The sequence below is a fragment of the Zonotrichia albicollis genome, chromosome 2, assembly GCF_047830755.1.
Source record: "Zonotrichia albicollis isolate bZonAlb1 chromosome 2, bZonAlb1.hap1, whole genome shotgun sequence".
NCBI lineage: Eukaryota > Metazoa > Chordata > Aves > Passeriformes > Passerellidae > Zonotrichia > Zonotrichia albicollis.
In genome coordinates this window covers 11,619,851-11,636,602 of record NC_133820.1, presented here as the reverse complement: position 1 = coordinate 11,636,602, position 16,752 = coordinate 11,619,851, and the positions used below count along the sequence as shown (strand labels likewise).

Sequence of the window (16,752 nt, the reverse complement as noted above, 5' to 3'; positions counted from 1 at the left end):
TGCTCGAGGTTCCTGTCCCTACTCGGGGTTCCTGTCCCCGTTCCTGTCCCCGTTCCTGTCCCCGCTCTGTCCCCGCTCGTTCCCCGGAGCTGCTGCATCGCCCCGCGCATCCCGCTCCAGCTGCCGCCTTTCTGTCTGGCATCTCTCGGCGAGCAGACGGCGCTCCGTGCCCCGGGACCCCCGGCGGGCTCGGGATGCCGCGGGGAAGGTCCGCAGGAGGCTTCACAAGGGCTGGACGGGAGCCACGGCCCCGCCGGCGGCAGGACAAAGAGCGCGGCTCGGCTCGGGCCGCGTTGTGCTGACGGCCGCAGAATCCTCTGGCACGGGGAGATGGAGCAGCATTCCAAAACCCCACGTGTGGAGCGGGCAGAGCCCAGCGGCAGAGGCGATGGACACTTTCCGCAGGTGCTCGGCCAGTGTCCCCTCATTTGCATGCATTTGCATGCTGTCAAACAGTGCCTGACAGACTCTCTGAGAAGGTCTGGACTCAGCCCAAACCTGTCAGGGACTTTCTCCTTGCCAGTCAAGGTTGGCTTGGGTTGCAATTAGAGGGAGGAAAGGAACACTTCTGACATTGCCGTGGAGGAAACTATGGGTGGGGGGAGTTTAAAAGGAAAACGTGAATTTTCTGCAGGGAAAAAACCCTCTGAGCTGCTGTGTCTGCCCTGGTGGGGGAAAAACAGGGGGAAAGGAATTTATTTCTTTGGTGTGGAGGAAAATCTCTTTTTGCCTACTCACTCACCGTGGCTCCATGTGCTGCCAGCCCACGGGAGAGCCTGGGCCGAGGGGGAGCTCTGGGGGCTATGAAACAATAAATGATGAGACACAGACTTGGCAGAGCTGCACCTGTGCAGGCACACACCTGGCTGGGTGGGAGCTGCAGAGCAGGGGGGCCCAGGGAGAGCTGAAACACCCCCAGACAGTGGCAGGGCATGGAAAATGCCTCATCTCTACCAGGGGGAAAAACAGTGAGGAAATGTTTTGGAAGCCCACACCCCGTTCTGCTTGTTGTTTTACATATTCTTCCCTCAGCCGTGAAAATTTCATACTTCATCTTCGCCCGGCCGCGGCCACAAGAGTTTCACGAGCGGGGGACAATGGGTTCTGTTTATTCAGCCACAATAAAGAGCCTGTTTCACTCTGGACTGCAAGTGGCTGAGCCATCTGGCCCATATCTCCACAGTAAAACATTGTCCGTGGCACAAAAAATGATTGCATGGCCAGGACAAACTGATGTGACCTCGGCATAAAGGCTTCCTCTGAAGCTATGATATCATACTGCAGAGGGGACACCGGCACAATGGAATCTGCTCCCCCGGAGCACAAGTGAGATAGGACTATTTAAACCCAATTTCACAGGAGACGTTTTGTCCTCCGTGGCAAAGCACCCAGATCCGACGACAGCATTGAAACATCTTTTCTCATGCACTCGGGAGGCAACAGAGCGGGTCTGTGTGCCCTTGGCAGGCGCGGGGTGCAGGAAGTGCCGCGCAGCACCTGCAGCCTTTCAGCAGCAGCAGAGGCAGCAGGGTTTCACTGCGGGCAGCACCTGCAGCCGGCCCTGCTGGAACAAGGGCGGCTTTCTGCCCCTGCCAGCCGGGAACGGCGAGCGGGCGGTGGGATGGGCTGGGATGGGGCAGCCTCGGCACGGCCCCACCTGAGCGGGAACGCCTGGGAATGCGTGAGAATGTGTGGGGATGGGTAGGAATGCATGGGAATTCATGGGAGTTCATGGGAATGCATGGGGATTCATGGGAATCCATGGGGATTTGTGGGAATCCATGGGAATCCATGGGGATTTGTGGGAATTCGTGGGAATCCATGGCGATTCATGGGAGTTCATGGGAATGCATGGGGATCCATGGGAATCCATGGGGATTTGTGGGAATCCATGGGAATCGATGGGAATCTATGGGAATGCATGAGAATGTGTGGGACTCAATGGGAACCCTTGGGAATCCGTGGGAATCAATGGGAATCCGTGGGAATTCATGGGAGTCCAGGGGAGTTCGTGGGAATTCATGGGAATTTGTGGGAGTCTATGGGAATCTGTGGGAATTTATGGGAATCTGTGGGAGTTCATGGGAATCCATGGGAATTCATGAGAGCCCATGGGAATCAATAGGAATCTGTGAGAATTTGTGAGAATTAATGGAAATCCGTGTGAATCAATGGGATTCCATGGGAATCCGTGGGAATCCATGGGAATCTGTGGGAATTCATAGGAAGTCATGGAAATTCATGGGAATTCATGGAAATTCATAGGAATTCATGGGAATGCATGGGAATTCATGGGAGTCCAGGGGAATTCATGGGAATCTATTGGAATCCATTGGAATTTGTGGGAATTAATGGGAACCCATAGGAGTTCCTGGGAATCCATGGGAATTTGTGGGAATCCATGGGAATTTATGGGAACCCATGGGAATTCATGGGAATCCATGGAAATCCAGGGGAATCCATGGGAATCCCTGGGAGTTCATGGGAATCCATGAGGATAAACACAGAGAATGACTGTGGCTTGCCAGTGAATTATTTTGTGGCAACAACTCTGGGAAATCTGGGATTCCTGGGATGGAAAGCACACCTTGTGCTGGGCACAAAAATTTTCCTTTTTTCCTCCTCCCTCAACCAGAGCACCAGAACCATCCTGACTGTGAAATGAAAACAAAATCAGGAGCAAACCGTCCTGCCCAGCTTTGTCTTGGCTCTTTGGAGCTGAATTCAGACCAATTCAAAACCCTCTTTGCCCTTTAGCAGAAATTCTCTTTGCCCACTTCTCCTCCCCTAAGACACAAAGTGCCTTTTTATGAGGGAACACCTGAACCCCAGACTCCAGCTCTCCTGATGAAAATACACTTTGCAGGCCCAAAAGCTAAAACAAAGGTGAATAAATCCATCCCCAACGTGGAGTTTTCAGTGGCAGAGGCTCCTAATCCGCTGTGGAATTACAAATCTCACACCCAAAGGATTAAATTTGCCCTACTCAGATCATGGAATGGGGCTGTGGTTTTGGCCTGGCCCTGGTGTTACCCTCCCAGGTCTGCAGTGCCAGCCTCAGCCACACACACCTGGCATGAAAAACCCCCCAAACTCCCTCAAATCCCTGGAAAACACTGCAGGAACTTATCCTGAGCATGGTGACTGCACCATTGCCCTGGGAGCAGCAGGGAGCTCCCACTGATGCCTTGTTGGGGTTGGCTCATTGGTCTCTACACAGATCCCACTAAAATTAAAGCCAAACTCAAGCACTTTCTAGATATAAGTATGAACACCACTACCATGCTGGGAGAGGAAGACTTTCTAAGGCCAAGTGCTGCCTTCTCAGCAGAAGAATCCATTGAAATGTAAACCCCCATTCACTGGAGAAATAACTATCAGTAAAATAGAGCAAATTTTTTGTGTTTGTTTGTTTGTTTTTTTCCCCAAAGTAAGAAGTAGATTGTGTTTTGACAGAAAAAAGGCACCTTTTCCTTTAGCTTTTTACTTTCTTCTTTTCCTGTCTTGAAGCAGGGATTTAAATACCTTGTGCCAGCATCTCAAAGATTATCTCCTTGGGAAACTCCCTGGAGGAAGGACAGAGCTCCCCAAAGACAACCTTTAAAAAAAACTGTTTGTTTCTTCAAACTTCTTTCATTTCAGATCTTCCCTTTCTGTTTCTGCCTCATTTTAATCCCCCTGAGCTGCAGCAGGAGCTGAGTGGAGCCCTGGGTGTTCCCAAGATCTGCAAAATTCCCTGAGCACAGCATCTGCTCACAGCCAGAGCTGGGCAGGGGGGGTTTGCACTGACCCCCAGAGAACACTGCACTGGCCTGAGGGCCTGGAGAAGCTTCCAGAATGGAATGACAGAGCTGGGATTGTGGGGGTGGAAGTGTGTGATATCACAGGGTGGGAAACTCGGAGTTTAAGGGTTTAGAATACAGGAATAGATAGAAAGCAAGATGGAGGTTTTAGGGTGGAGGCTGCTGCTTCTTCTTCTTCTTCTTCTTCTTCTTCTTCTTCTTCTTCTTCTTCTTCTCCTCCTCCTTCTCCTTCTCCTTCTCCTTCTCCTTCTCCTTCTCCTTCTCCTTCTCCTTCTTGTTTTTCTTGTTTTTCTTCTTCATCTTTCATCTTTCCTCATCATCATCATCTTTTTCTTCTTCACCTTTTTCCCCTTCTTCTCCATGGGTTTGGGTGGTTTTGTGTCATTGGATAAAAAAGTCCCCATTGTGGGCATGGGTGGTTGGGTATTGGGTTAAAAGTGAAAATAATTGAGGTGTCATTTTTTAATTGGACAGTTTATCTTTCAAAGGCCTTGTAGAGAGAGAGACAGGGCTCCATTTTTAGTTTGTTGGAATGAAATGCTGCAGAATTCAGGGTTTGTGGGACTGTGACAGAGACAAGAACTGAAAAACATCTGAGTCCCAACAAGAAATACAATCTCAGATTTAATCCCAACCCTGGCAGAAAAGAGAAGCAAAGACTCCACAGGGGGAAGCTGGGCAGAGGAATCCCTTGGGAGGGATCCTTGCTCTCCATGAGTGTCACAGCTCCCACCTGGGCCTTGGGGAGCTTGGTGGAGCCCCTGCAGGCACCTGGGGAGGGCAGGGATGGGACTCAGCTCTGCCAAACCTGCCTGGGCCCTGCCCTTCCTTCAAACAGGATTTCAGAGTCTGGGTTGGTGTTTGGGGTTGCAAATCTGTCCTTTAATCTGTGGGGTTTTCTGGTCAGGGTCAGAATGCAGAAATGGAATTTCAGTTTGCTCTTGTGTCACAGTGAAAAATACTGGCCTGAACTTAAAAGCTAACAGGAACTTTTTACTGAGATCTCATTTTTGTGGCTTTTGGGCAAGATTTGCAGCAAGCAAAGCTACTTTAAAACTTTCTTTGGATTTTCCCTTAGGGATCTGGAGCAGGTAGGGCTTGGCACAGTTTTAGAATCCCAGAATCCCAGACTGGATTGGGTTGGGAGGAACCCTTAAATCCCACCCAGTGCCACCCCTGCCACGGCAGGGACACCTCCCACTGTCCCAGGTGCTCCAAACCCAAAGCCCAGCCCGGCCCCATCCCATGCCAGAGAGCAGAAATGAGGGAAAGCTGCTGGGGACCTTTCTGTTCCCTTTAACACCTCACCCTAACCCTATAAAACACCTTCCCAGCTGATTTTCCCTCCATAATTCCTGGTTTCTGCTCCTTCCACCCAAAATTCTGATTTCCACTTAGCAGTTCCTGGTGGTTTCAGCTATCTCCATCCCCCCAAAAAAATCTGATTTTCCTCAGTATTTCCTGGTGGTTTCACCCACTTCCACCCAAAAAAAATCTGATTTCTCCTCATTAATTCCTGGTGGTTTCAGCTATTTCCATTCCCCCAAAAAAATCTGATTTTCCTCAGTATTTCCTGGTGGTTTCTGCTTCTTCAACCAAAAAAAAAAAATCTGATTTCTCTCAGTAATTCCTGGTGGTTTCAGCTACTTCCACCTGAAAAATCCTCAGGCTTCCACTGGTGTGAATCTAAACCAGCATCTCTTTCCTCTGGATATGTCCATTTAATATATCCCATGCAAGCAGCCAACTGCTGTTCTCAAAGCCTATCTGACAGATCCTATTCACTTTCAAAGCAGCTCTCCATGGTTTGAATAATTATCTTTCATTTCCCCCTTTCTGACACTTTTCAATGATTTGTTGACATCTGAAGAGATATGTGCAATCTCACAAGAGGCAGCTGGACTTTCTCCCCAAAAGATACAAATACAAAAAGGATTCCCATACAGAATTGGAAATAACGATGTTCTTTGCAAATGGAAGCCTAAATCTGCATTTTAATGGGACATGTTTTTAAAAAGCGGAATTCATGAATAACCCTATGAGTTTTAACTTTTTCACTGCCAGGGACGAAGCGGGAGCACCCCTGGGGAGGAATCCTACCTTCCCTTTGTCCACTTTGCTTGCCCAGCACCTGCTGCTGCAGGGCTGAGCTTTCCTGCCGCCCCTTCCTGGCACAAAGCTGAGAATGCAGCTCCCACCCTGCAATTTGGGACCCCCAGGGCTGGAAAAGAAGGAGCCAAACACTCACAGGGAGCCCCAGCTCAGGAGCACGTCCATGGGGCTCTCCAGCCCCATCCCAGGGTGGGGGCTCTGTGCAAAGCCAGCAGGATTTGTCCTCACAGTGCTCTGGGGATGCTGGATAACCTTTTGTAGATGGGAAACAGAAGGTCAAAGAGAGCAGGAGCCAACCCTCAGCCAGGAGCACAGCCAGGGATTGGGGTCTGCTTGGGGACATCCATCTGGTGCTGGACATTTCACTCATTCCTGGGCATTTCACCCATTCCTGGACCCCTCATCCCTTCCTGGTCGTGCTTTTCCTGCCCAACTCTTTTGTCACTTCCACTCGAGCTGTTAAATGTCCCTGGAAGCCTTGAAAGGGCTCCATCCCCTTTTTATCCCCCCTCAGCAATGGAAAAGAGAGAATTCAGCGACGAATTCTGGGTTTTGTTCTTGAGTTAGGAAGTCTCTTGTCACTCTCTTTGACTCATAAAATCATGAAAATAATGAAAGATTTGGCTTGGGAGGGACCTTAAATCCCATCCCAGCCCACCCCTGCCATGGCAGGGACAGCTCCCACTGTCCCCAGTGCCCAGCCTGGCCTTGGGCACTGCCAGGGATGCAGGGGCAGCCCCAGCTGCTCTGGGCACCCTGTGCCAGGGCCTGCCCACCCTGCCAGGGAACAATTCCTCATTGCCCAGATCCCACCCAGCCCTGCCCTCTGGCACTGGCAGCCATTCCCTGGGTGCTGTCCCTGCATCCTTGTCCCCAGTCCTTCTGCAGCTCTGCTGGAGCCCCCTCAGGCCCTGCCAGGGGCTCTGAGCTCTCCCTGGAGCCTTCTCCTCTCCAGGGGAGCACCCCCAGCTCTCCGAGCTGTCCGGGCTGTGCTGTGTGCCGGGATGCCGGACGGGCTGTCTCTGTGATCCGGGGATGATGTCCCTGTGTCCCTCTGTCCCTGTCCGTCTGTCCCTGTCCCCCTGTCCGTCTGTCCCTGTGTCCCTCGGCCCGGGGGGAGCGGAGGCGCGGCCGCCCCGCAGCGCCCCCTGCGGGCCCCGCAGCGCCACTGCCGGGCCGGGACGAGTCCGTTCGCAACCTTGGCCTGCCCTCAGCTCCTTTCCCTTCCTCCGCTCCTTCCCGCTCCTTTCCTTTCCCTCCGCTCCTTTCTTCTTCCCTCCGCTTCTTTCTCCTTCCCTCCTCTCCCCTCAGCTCCTTTCCCTTCCCTCTGCTCCCTCCTGCTGCCCTCCACTCCTTTCCTCTTCCCTCCGCTCTTTCCTGTTCCCCTTTGCTTCCCTCTGCTCCTTCTCTCCAGGCTGAATCCCAGCTCTTTCCTTTTTTTCTCTTTCCCCTTTCCCAGCTCTTTCCTTTTTTTCTCTTTCCCCTTCCCCAGCTCTTTCCTCTTTTTTTCTCTCCCCTTTCCCAGCTCTTTCCTCTTTTTTTCTCTCCCCTTTCCCAGCTCTTTCCCCTTTTTCTCTTTCCCCTTCCCCAGCTTTTTCCCCTTTTTCTCCTTTCCCAGCTCTCTCAAGAATTCTCCAGCCCTTCCCCAGCTCCATTCCCTGCCCTGCACACTGAAGATCCTTTTTGCTCCAGCAGAGATTTGGCCTCTCCCTCTCTGCACCTGTGGCCTCAGCTCTCGGGTCCATCAGGGATGGTCCAGGGTGAGCCCCAGGGCACCCTGGCACGGGCACTTCAGCCCACACTCCTGGGGCACAGGGATGGCACCACCGGGATTTTTCGGTCCACGTGACCTTTGGAGCCATTGACCTATCTGAGCTCTAACCCAAATCTGGCCCTCTCTGCCACTTCCAGGCTTTGGCAAATTTTGGGAACAGCAGCAGCAGCAGCAATCCCAGCTGGTGTTTTCTGCTGAGGGACTGGGGCAAAAGCAAAAGCAGCCAGGGAATGCCAGCTGGGCAGCACCTCCCAAAGGAAGGACCTTGGGACACTGAGCACGTCCAGAGGGGCCAGCGAGGCTGGAGAGGGAACACAAACCCTGTGAGGAAGCCCTGAGGGAGCTGGGGGTGCTCGGCCTGGAGAAAAGGAGACTCAGGGCTGCCCCCATCGCTCTGCACAGCTCCTGAAAGGGGCCTGTGCTCACCTGGGGCTGGGCTCTGTCTGCAGCAGCACTGACACACCCAGAGCACACAGCCTCGAGCTGCACCAAGGGAAATACAGGCTGGAGAGCAGGGAAAAGGTTTTTCCAGCCAGGGTGAGAAAGTTCTGGAATGGCTGCCCGGGGTGGTGGTGGAGTCCCCATCCCTGGGTGTGTTTAACAGAGCCTGGATGTGGCACTGGGGGCCAGGGTTTGGTTGGGGCTGGGCTGGACTCGATGGCCTTGGAGGTCTCTCCCAACCTGGTCATTCTGGGATTCTGGGAATTCTGTGAAGTCCTGCCCTGCCCTTGCCTGAGGGTAGGAAGGGCCAGGCACCGGGATGGGCTGGCTTGGGAAGTGTTCCTGTCACTGGAAGTGATGGATGTGGCCCTTGGGGACAGGCTTTGGGTGCAGGGGTGCTGCTGGGGTGGCACTGGCTCATCCTGAAGGCTCTTTCAGCCCTGCTGATTCCAGGTTTCTGCAATTACTAAGAACCACACTCATTTTCCTTCCTGGGAATTAGAAAGAAACAAATCCCATTCAACCCTCCTCAGTGAGTGTGGAACAGGTGAGGTTCACGTGCTGCTGCTCCACATCCTCTGGCAGATTTTGCACCAACACCTCCAGAACCTCCTGCCTCTCAAGGCCTGGCTTGGCCAAAGGCTGGATTTGAGATCTCACAGGTCCAAAGGCTGGATTTGAGACCTCAGAGATCCACAGGCTGGATTTGAGGTCTCAGAGGCCCAAAGGCTGGATCTGAGATCTCAGAGGCCCAGAGGCTGCATTTGAGATCTCAGAGGCCCAAAGGCTGGATCTGAGATCTCAGAGGCCCAGAAGCTGGATTTGAGGTCTCAGAGGCCCAAAGGCTGGATTTGAGATCTGAGGTTCAAAGCCTGGATTTGAGATCTCAGAGCTCCAAAGGCTGGATTTGAGGTCTCAGGGGCCCAAAGGCTGGATTTGAGATCTCAGAGCTCCAAAGACTGGATTTGAGGTCTCAGGGGCCCAAAGGCTGGATTTGAGGTCTCAGAAGGCTGGATCTGAGATCTCAGAGGCCCAGAGGCTGCATTTGAGATCTCAGAGGCCCAAAGGCTGGATCTGAGATCTCAGAGGCCCAGAAGCTGGATTTGAGGTCTCAGAGGCCCAAAGGCTAGATTTGAGATCTGAGGTTCAAAGCCTGGATTTGAGATCTCAGAGCTCCAAAGGCTGGATTTGAGGTCTCAGGGGCCCAAAGGCTGGATTTGAGATCTCAGAGCTCCAAAGACTGGATTTGAGGTCTCAGGGGCCCAAAGGCTGAATTTGAGGTCTCAGAAGGCTGGATCTGAGATCTCAGAGGCACAATGGCTGGATTTGAGGATCTCAGAGGCCCAGAGGCTGGAATTGAGGATCTCAGAGGCCCAGAGGCTGGATTTGAGGATCTCAGAGGCACAAAGGCTGGATTTGAGATCTCAGAGGCACAAAGGCTGGATTTGAGGTCTCAGAGGCCCAGAGGCTGGAATTGAGGATCTCAGAGGCCCAGAGGCTGGATTTGAGATCTCAGAGATGCAAAGGTTGGATTTGAGATCTCAGAGGCCCAAGGGCTGGATTTGAGATCTCAGAGGCCCAAAGGCTGGATTTGAGATCTCAGAGGCACAAAGGCTGCATTTGAGATCTCAGAGGCTCAAAGGCTGCATTTGAGATTTCAGAGGCTTTCCCAAGCCCAGCCCTTCAGGGATCCCGTTCCTCAGGGATCACCCACACCCCACTCCTGCGCAGCAAATCCCAATTCTGGCCGTGCCACAGGAGGAGCCTGAGCAGGATAAACTCCTTTATTTCCCTCCTGTTCCCCGGCTGTGCCTCATTACCACCGTGCCTGGTTTCACTGCAGCCCTTCCCACAAAAACAAGCGGGACCCGCGGTGTCTGCGCCGGGAGAGCTCCCCAGAGACCCCAAACCTCCCGTGGAGGGAGAGGTGGGTTCTTGTTAGGCTCCGGGAAGAGCCAGGAATGTAAATCTGCTCCGCGCCTAATTGCCCATAAATGTCATTAAGTCGAGAAATGTTTTCCACCAAATTAACTTTGGCTGGCGGTGTCTAATTAGCCGGAGATGGTGAAAGATAACAACTTATCAGTGTCTGTTTAACAAACCATCCCTAATGGGGCCTTTTTGCGGCCGGGCAGGTACAGCTGGCACGGCCCGGCCTTCCCGGGGCAATTAAGGACAAAGCCGGGGCCGCTTCCCACCGGGAGCCTCTGACAGCTCCTTCTCAGGCCCAGCTTTGCGGGGATTGCTCTGAGGTTGGGCAGGAGCAAAGAGGAATTTCACTTTTCTTTATTTTTGTTTTAATTTTTATTCCTTTCCCAGTGCTGCAAACCTCCCACTCACTCCAGTCAAGGTCTCCCAAAGCCAAAGCTTTTCCATCAGAGTTTCAAGTCTCCAAAGGAGAGGAATGAGCACGGAAGGGATGGTTAAATCCTCGTGGTTTGCTGTTTAAACGCAGGGATATTCAGCTGTCCGCAGCAGAGGAAGCTGGGGAAGGGGTGATTAATTAAATCCCTTTAAAACCCTCGTGTTTTGCTGTGTCAGTCTGGAGCCCTGGATGTATTTTCCCCTTTCCAGAAGGAAGTTTTCCCTCGGGGAAGGGCAGTGCCCGCAGGGTGTGTGAGGGGATGGCACCGAGGGAGCTCCTGCAGCATCACCCGGATTGTTTTTCACAAGGTTCTGCTGCAAAACAGAGCCTCAGGAGCAGAAAACTCACCCTGAGCTCCCAGAATTGCTGTGTCTCAGCTGCAATCTCTTATCAGAGCTCTGGGACTCCCCTCTGCTGAGTTTATTCCATGCTGTCCTCGCACAGAGATATTTATTCCAACTCCTGACGTGATGCAAACGCCCTCCCACTCCTGCTTTTTTTGCCAAATAACTTCCAAACTTGCAGCTCCTTGATCAGCCCTGGTGTAAATCAGCACAGCCGATAAATCTGGAATTGCTTGTGCACCTGATTCCTAAAATGCAGCCAGATCCTTCAGTATCTCCCACATTCTCATCCTCATAATCTTCCAAATTTTTATCCATTGAGAGATTTAACACTCATTTCCCGCTTTTTAACACTTCATGCTGGTGCTACACATTTCTCTCAGTCCCTTCCCTCTCCTTTCCCAGAGTACTGGAATCCACTCAGGGGGCAACAGCTCTGCAGTAAAACCTGTCCAATCTTCTCACCAAAAAGGGATTTTTAACCAAACACCCACATTTTTTCCCTTAAATTGGAAGAGTGTCCTGGCTGAGTTTGATAATGGATCCACCAGGATGGAACAGGAACAGAAATCAAATCCATGCTGGCAGAGAGGGGAATGCATCAATGATCCCGACAGCTGGGTTAGAAATTAGGATTCCATTCCTTGGGGCCTGGGAGGTTGTTTTAACCTGGACACTGAAAATTCCCCACAGCCACTGCACCTGAGCCACCCACGGGGGACAGGGAATCCCATGTGTCCCCAAGCTGGCACCTGCAGGGAAGCTCCCACAGGTCAGGTCTCACCCCACAGAGCTGGGCTGGCACTCCCCACTGCTCCTGGCTTCTCCTCCTGGGCTGTCCTGCAGGAAACCAAAGGCCTGGGAGCTGCAGAGCAGGTCCTGCGGTGCCACCCCAGCCTGGCTGCGCCACAGGAGGGACGGTTTGGTGGCCCTGCCCTGTCTGGGATGGAGGGAGCAGGAGCAGGGACACTGCAGGACACAGCTCTGGCTGGGATTTATGGCAATTTCCCCTCCCTGTTCCCTGCCCAGGCCCCACTGCTGTTCTGCTGTTGATTATTTCTGCCCCATCCCTGCTTGGTGCTGGCACAGGAGCTCATCCAGTGCCTCACCCCCTCTGGCCTTTTTCCTGTGGGGAGTGGAGCTGGATCAGCTGGCACCGCCTGCCCTGAGCCCTGGGCACTGCAGGATGGTCCTGCAGGCAGGAGAGGGATTTGTTCCTGCAGGAAAGAGCAGGAAAGAGCAGGATGGTCCTGCAGGCAGGAGAGGGATTTGTTCCTGCAGGAAAGAGCAGGATGGTCCTGCAGGACAGGGATTTGTTCCTGCAGGCAGGACAGGGATGTCCCAGGCAGGAGAGGGATGTTCCTGCAGGAAGGAAGGAGATGTTCCTGCAGGAAGGAGAAGGAATGTTTTCCAGGCAGGAAGGGGATGTTCCTCCAGAAAGGAGTAGGGATGCTCCTCCTGGAAGGAGAGGAATGTTCTTGCAGGAAGGAGAAAGATGTTCCAGGCTGGAGAGGAATTTTTTCCTGCAGGCAGGACAGAGATGTTCCAGGCAGAACAGGGATGTTCCTGCAGGAAACAGAAGGAATGTTTTCCAGGCAGGAGCAGGATGTTCCTGCAGGAAGGACAGGGATTTGTTCCTGCAGGAAAGAGCAGGATGGTCCTGCAGGCAGGACAAAGATATTCCAAGAAGGAGAGGGATGTTCCTCCAGGAAACAGAAGGAATGTTTTCCAGGCAGGAGAAGGGTGTTCCTGCAGGAAGGACAGGGATTTGTTCCTGGAGGAAGAGAGGGATGTTCCAGGAAGGAGAGAGATTTATTCCTGCAGGCAGGAGAGGGATGTTCCTGTGGGAAGGAGGAGGATGCTTCTCCAGACAGGAGACAGATGTTCCTGCAGGCAGGAGAGGGATGTTTTTCCAGGCAGGAGAGGGATGTTCCTGTGGGAAGGAGCAGGATGCTTCTCCAGACAGGAGACAGATGTTCCTGCAGGCAGGAGAGGGATGTTTTTCCAGGAAGGATCAGGCAGCAGAGCAGCCACAGCCCCGTGCTCAGCCTCAGCCCAGCACCACTTTCCAACGGCATCTCGGAGATTTTCCCCCTTTTTTTCCTCCTCGCTGGATCCCTGCTCACCTTGCTCATCCCAAACCCTCCTCAGTTTTACGATTTGAGCCATTTTCCCTCCCGTGGCACCCACAGGTAGCAGCCCCTTCCCCAGCCCAGGGCTCCCATCGCTGTCCAGGCTCCTCAGGGCCCTTCCCAGGAGCTTGGGATAAAACTTCCATGGGGAATTTTCCTTCCCGAGCCTTTCCCTCCTCTCCCCCGAGGCAGAGCTCAGCAATGGCCATCTCCAGTGTTCTCCCACAGCTGCCCCATTGTTTTAATCCCACCGTGACTCCAAATGCTCCCTTTGGTCCTGGCTGAGAGCTTGGACAGGACACGTCAGTCCAGGACCACCATTCCCTCCCAAAACTGAGCATGAAGTTTTCACTTTATCCTGGGATTATCTGAACCCCAGGGAGCCTTGTACCGGGGCTTTGATTTCAGCACTATCCTCGGTAACTCCATTTTATCCTCATAATTCCATTTTCCAGGAAAAAGGCAAAGTCTCTGATGGTCTTTTTGCAACAGGTGCGTTGGGAAAATCTCCGTGTCACCTTTTTTGGGACAATCCTCTAAAATCTTCAGGCAAACAAAAGAGCTCAAGGGATTTTAAGCCAGAAATACTCGGGAGTGGAGAATCCCCTGGAGTGCTGAGGAAATATTTGGGTTTGCACTGAGCTCATTTAAAGGCATTGCAGGTAGAGAATAACAACCATTAACAAAGGGACATTCAAGCCTAAACTGTTATCTCCCAAAAAATGTCCATGGTATTCCAAATAATAAAATACCTTTTATTTTTAAAAAAAACAATTCTACAGAAAACTAAACTTTGGCAGAAAAATCTCTATTGCAGAATTTTAAACACCCAACACATACAAGAATACCCACAGCTGTAAATCAGCTGCAAAGCATTTTAAAATGAATGAAATGGAATGAAAAATTAAACATAAAATTAAAAAAAAAAGGAAATTAAATAGAGGAAATTTAAAGAATGTTAAAAGAGGTAGCATTTGGAAATGTGGATTGGAAGTGGCGAGGTTGATTGAAAGGAAAATGCTGATTTATGTCCTGCTAAAACCAAAAATCCTTTCTGGGCTTATCTTGGTCTTTTCTCTACCTGCAAACTGCTGAGTGACATAGAAAGACAAAAAATAATAGAATTTACTTTCTAAAATGACGAGGGGTATATGTAGCACATCTTTTACATCCATTTTAAATGACCTCACTTGAAAAATTAGAATTATCTGCATTTTCTTTGAGCTTCCCTGCCATCAGTGAATACTGCCCAATCAGTATTTTGGAGAGCAGATATTCAGGTTTCTGTTGGGCTGTGATTGTCACTGCAGCTCTCCCTGCTCGGCAGGGAGGACACAGGGAAGGGAAAAGGTGTCGGGCAGTTAAGAGGAGAAGGAAATTAAATTCTTCATGGAATCATTTGGGCTGGAAAGACCTTTTAGATCACCGAGTCCAACTGTAACGCTGGATATGAGGATTTTTAGAATCCTCCACATGAAAACTCCTGAAGTTTTTTCGCGGAGTTACAAAACCATGGAATGGTTTGGGTTGGGAGGGACCTCAAAGATCCCCAAATTCCAGCCCTGACACCTCCCACTGTGCCAGGCTGCTCCAGCCCCAGCCTGGCCTTGGGCACTGCCAGGGATGCAGGGGCAGCCCCAGCTGCTCTGGGCACCCTGTGCCAGGGGGGGGATAAAATCTCCCGTGTTTCCCACCCAAAATCCCCTCTTTTCTTCCCCCAGGATATTGATTTATCCTTAGGAAAAACCACAAACCTTCAATTTCTGCCATGTCCTTCCCAGCTCTCCCCTGAACCGCGGCCCGAACCGGAGCTCAGCGGGCGGGACCGGCCCGGCCCGGACCTGTTGCTGCCGCTGCCGGTTCCGTGTCCGGTTCCGTGTCCGTGTCCGGGTCCGGCCCCTCCGGTGTTTCTGCGGCCGCCGCTCGCCCCCCGCGCGGCCGGGCTGGCCCAGCCTCATTAGCTCGGGCTGTTTAATTGAGCCCCGGCTCCGCCAGCTGCCCCTGCCGGCCCCAGCTGCGGCTCGGGGCTCCTGGTGGTCCCGCCAGGGCCGGGCAGCGCCGGCAGCGGGCTCCGATCCCGGGGGATGGAGTTTCCAGCGCTGTCCCGGGGCTCCGATCCCGAGGGATGGGAATTTTCAGTGGCCAGCACCGTCCCGGGGCTCTGATCCCGAGGGATGGGAATTTCTAGCACTTTCCCCGGGCCCCGGAGCCTTGCAGCTCCGATCCCGAGGGATGGAACTTCCCAGCACCGTCCCGGGGCTCCGGACCCTCGGCACCGGGGGTTTTCACCGCCGGCCCGGAGCTCCGAACCCTCGGGATGGGAATTTCCAGCACCGTCCAAGGGCTCCGGACCCTCGGCACCGGGCGTTTCCAGCACCGTTTAGGAGCTCCGAACCCTCGGGATGGGAATATCCAGCTCCGGCCTGGGCCTCCGGATCCGAGGGACCGAGAATTTCCAGCCCTGTCCCGGGGCTCCATTCCTTTCGGAACGGGCGTTTCCAGCGTCCAGCACCACCGATCCCGAGGGATAGAAATTTCCGGCACCGTCCCGGCGCTCCGGACCCTCGGGATGGGAATTTCCATCGGGAAACCCTCGGGACCAGGAATTTCCAGCGCCGGCCCGGGGCTCCGATCCCGAGGGATGGGAATTTCCAGCGGGCAGCGGCTCCCGGCTTGTGCCGGTACCTGCACGGTGTCTCACCCGGCCCGTGCGGGGACAAGGATTCCCGCAGCTGGGAGGTTTGGCAGCCCATGAATCCGAGCGCAGACCCCGGAGCAGAGCCCCGTGCCCGGCAGGACCGAACCGCAGGTTCCCGGGGGATGCTCGGACCGAGTTCTGGCACCGCCGGGGTTTGGGCATCGCCGGGGTTTGGGTATCGCCGCTGCTGCCGCCGGGGTTTGCTCCCCACAAATCCCAAACGGATCCGCTCCTGGATCCTGGAGCCGAAGGGGAAATTCCCACATTTCCAGAGCTCTTAAATACGCAGCTTTTTCACGCATTGCAAAGCGGCTCCCTGTCCTGAGGAGTGGAGGAATTAAAAGGGTATGGAGGAATTAAAATTTCAGCTATTAAATTAAAATGGTCCTCAAAAAAACCCAGATAAAAAATAGGCAGTAATGTCAGAGAAAAGCAGATCGGCTGTAGCAATAAGTGATGTCATAAAGGAAAACAGGGCAAAATTCGGGCGTTTTTGTGTGCCCTGCACATCCGTGTCGTGATTGTAACAGAGCTTTCCTGGATCCCTTCATAAGAAATTCCCTGATATTCTGTGAATGTGTTCCGGGAGTTTTTTTTTTTTTTAATGAATACACAGATATTGTAAAAAATGGGCAATTTCTGAGCTAAAACCTCCCTCATTATGATCCCACGGCGTCCTCCACCCACCGGGATCAATTTATTTCCACCAGGACCCCTCCATCGTGCCTGAGCTCAGGGGTTCCCTGCTCCAGGATTCTCCACGGAGATCCTGCCTTATGGAAAATCGGAATCCCCCCGAAACAGCTGTTCCAGACCATGGTTCCCTCGGGAATTCACTTCCCGTTGCTGCAATGCAATTTTATCCCTCAGGCTTCTTTTCCCAAACCCGTTCCCTGCAGCTCCAGGCGCTGCCCACGGGCTCCAGGGCACTCCTCGCCCCATCACTCCTCCCCTCCTGCCCTTGGTCACCTTTCTGGGTTAAATCATTCCCCAGTGAGCTGTGCTGGATCCATCCTGGCTTCTCCAGCCCTTCCTGAGCAAAGCACTTGCTCTAATCCCAGAGCTGGCTCTGCTGGACCCTTC

The 16,752-nt window shown here is 52.9% G+C and overlaps 1 long non-coding RNA gene across 1 annotated transcript in view; it reads right to left on the bottom strand.

The window, feature by feature from the left end:
* Window positions 1-16,201, bottom strand: part of LOC141727191 (uncharacterized) — a 28,171-nt gene extending 11,970 nt beyond the window's left edge. Inside the window, exon 1 of the long non-coding RNA XR_012578238.1 lies at window positions 14,726-16,201. This is a non-coding gene — a long non-coding RNA (uncharacterized LOC141727191). The remainder of the gene's footprint in view (window positions 1-14,725) is intronic.
* Between the last annotated feature and the right edge of the window lie 551 nt (window positions 16,202-16,752).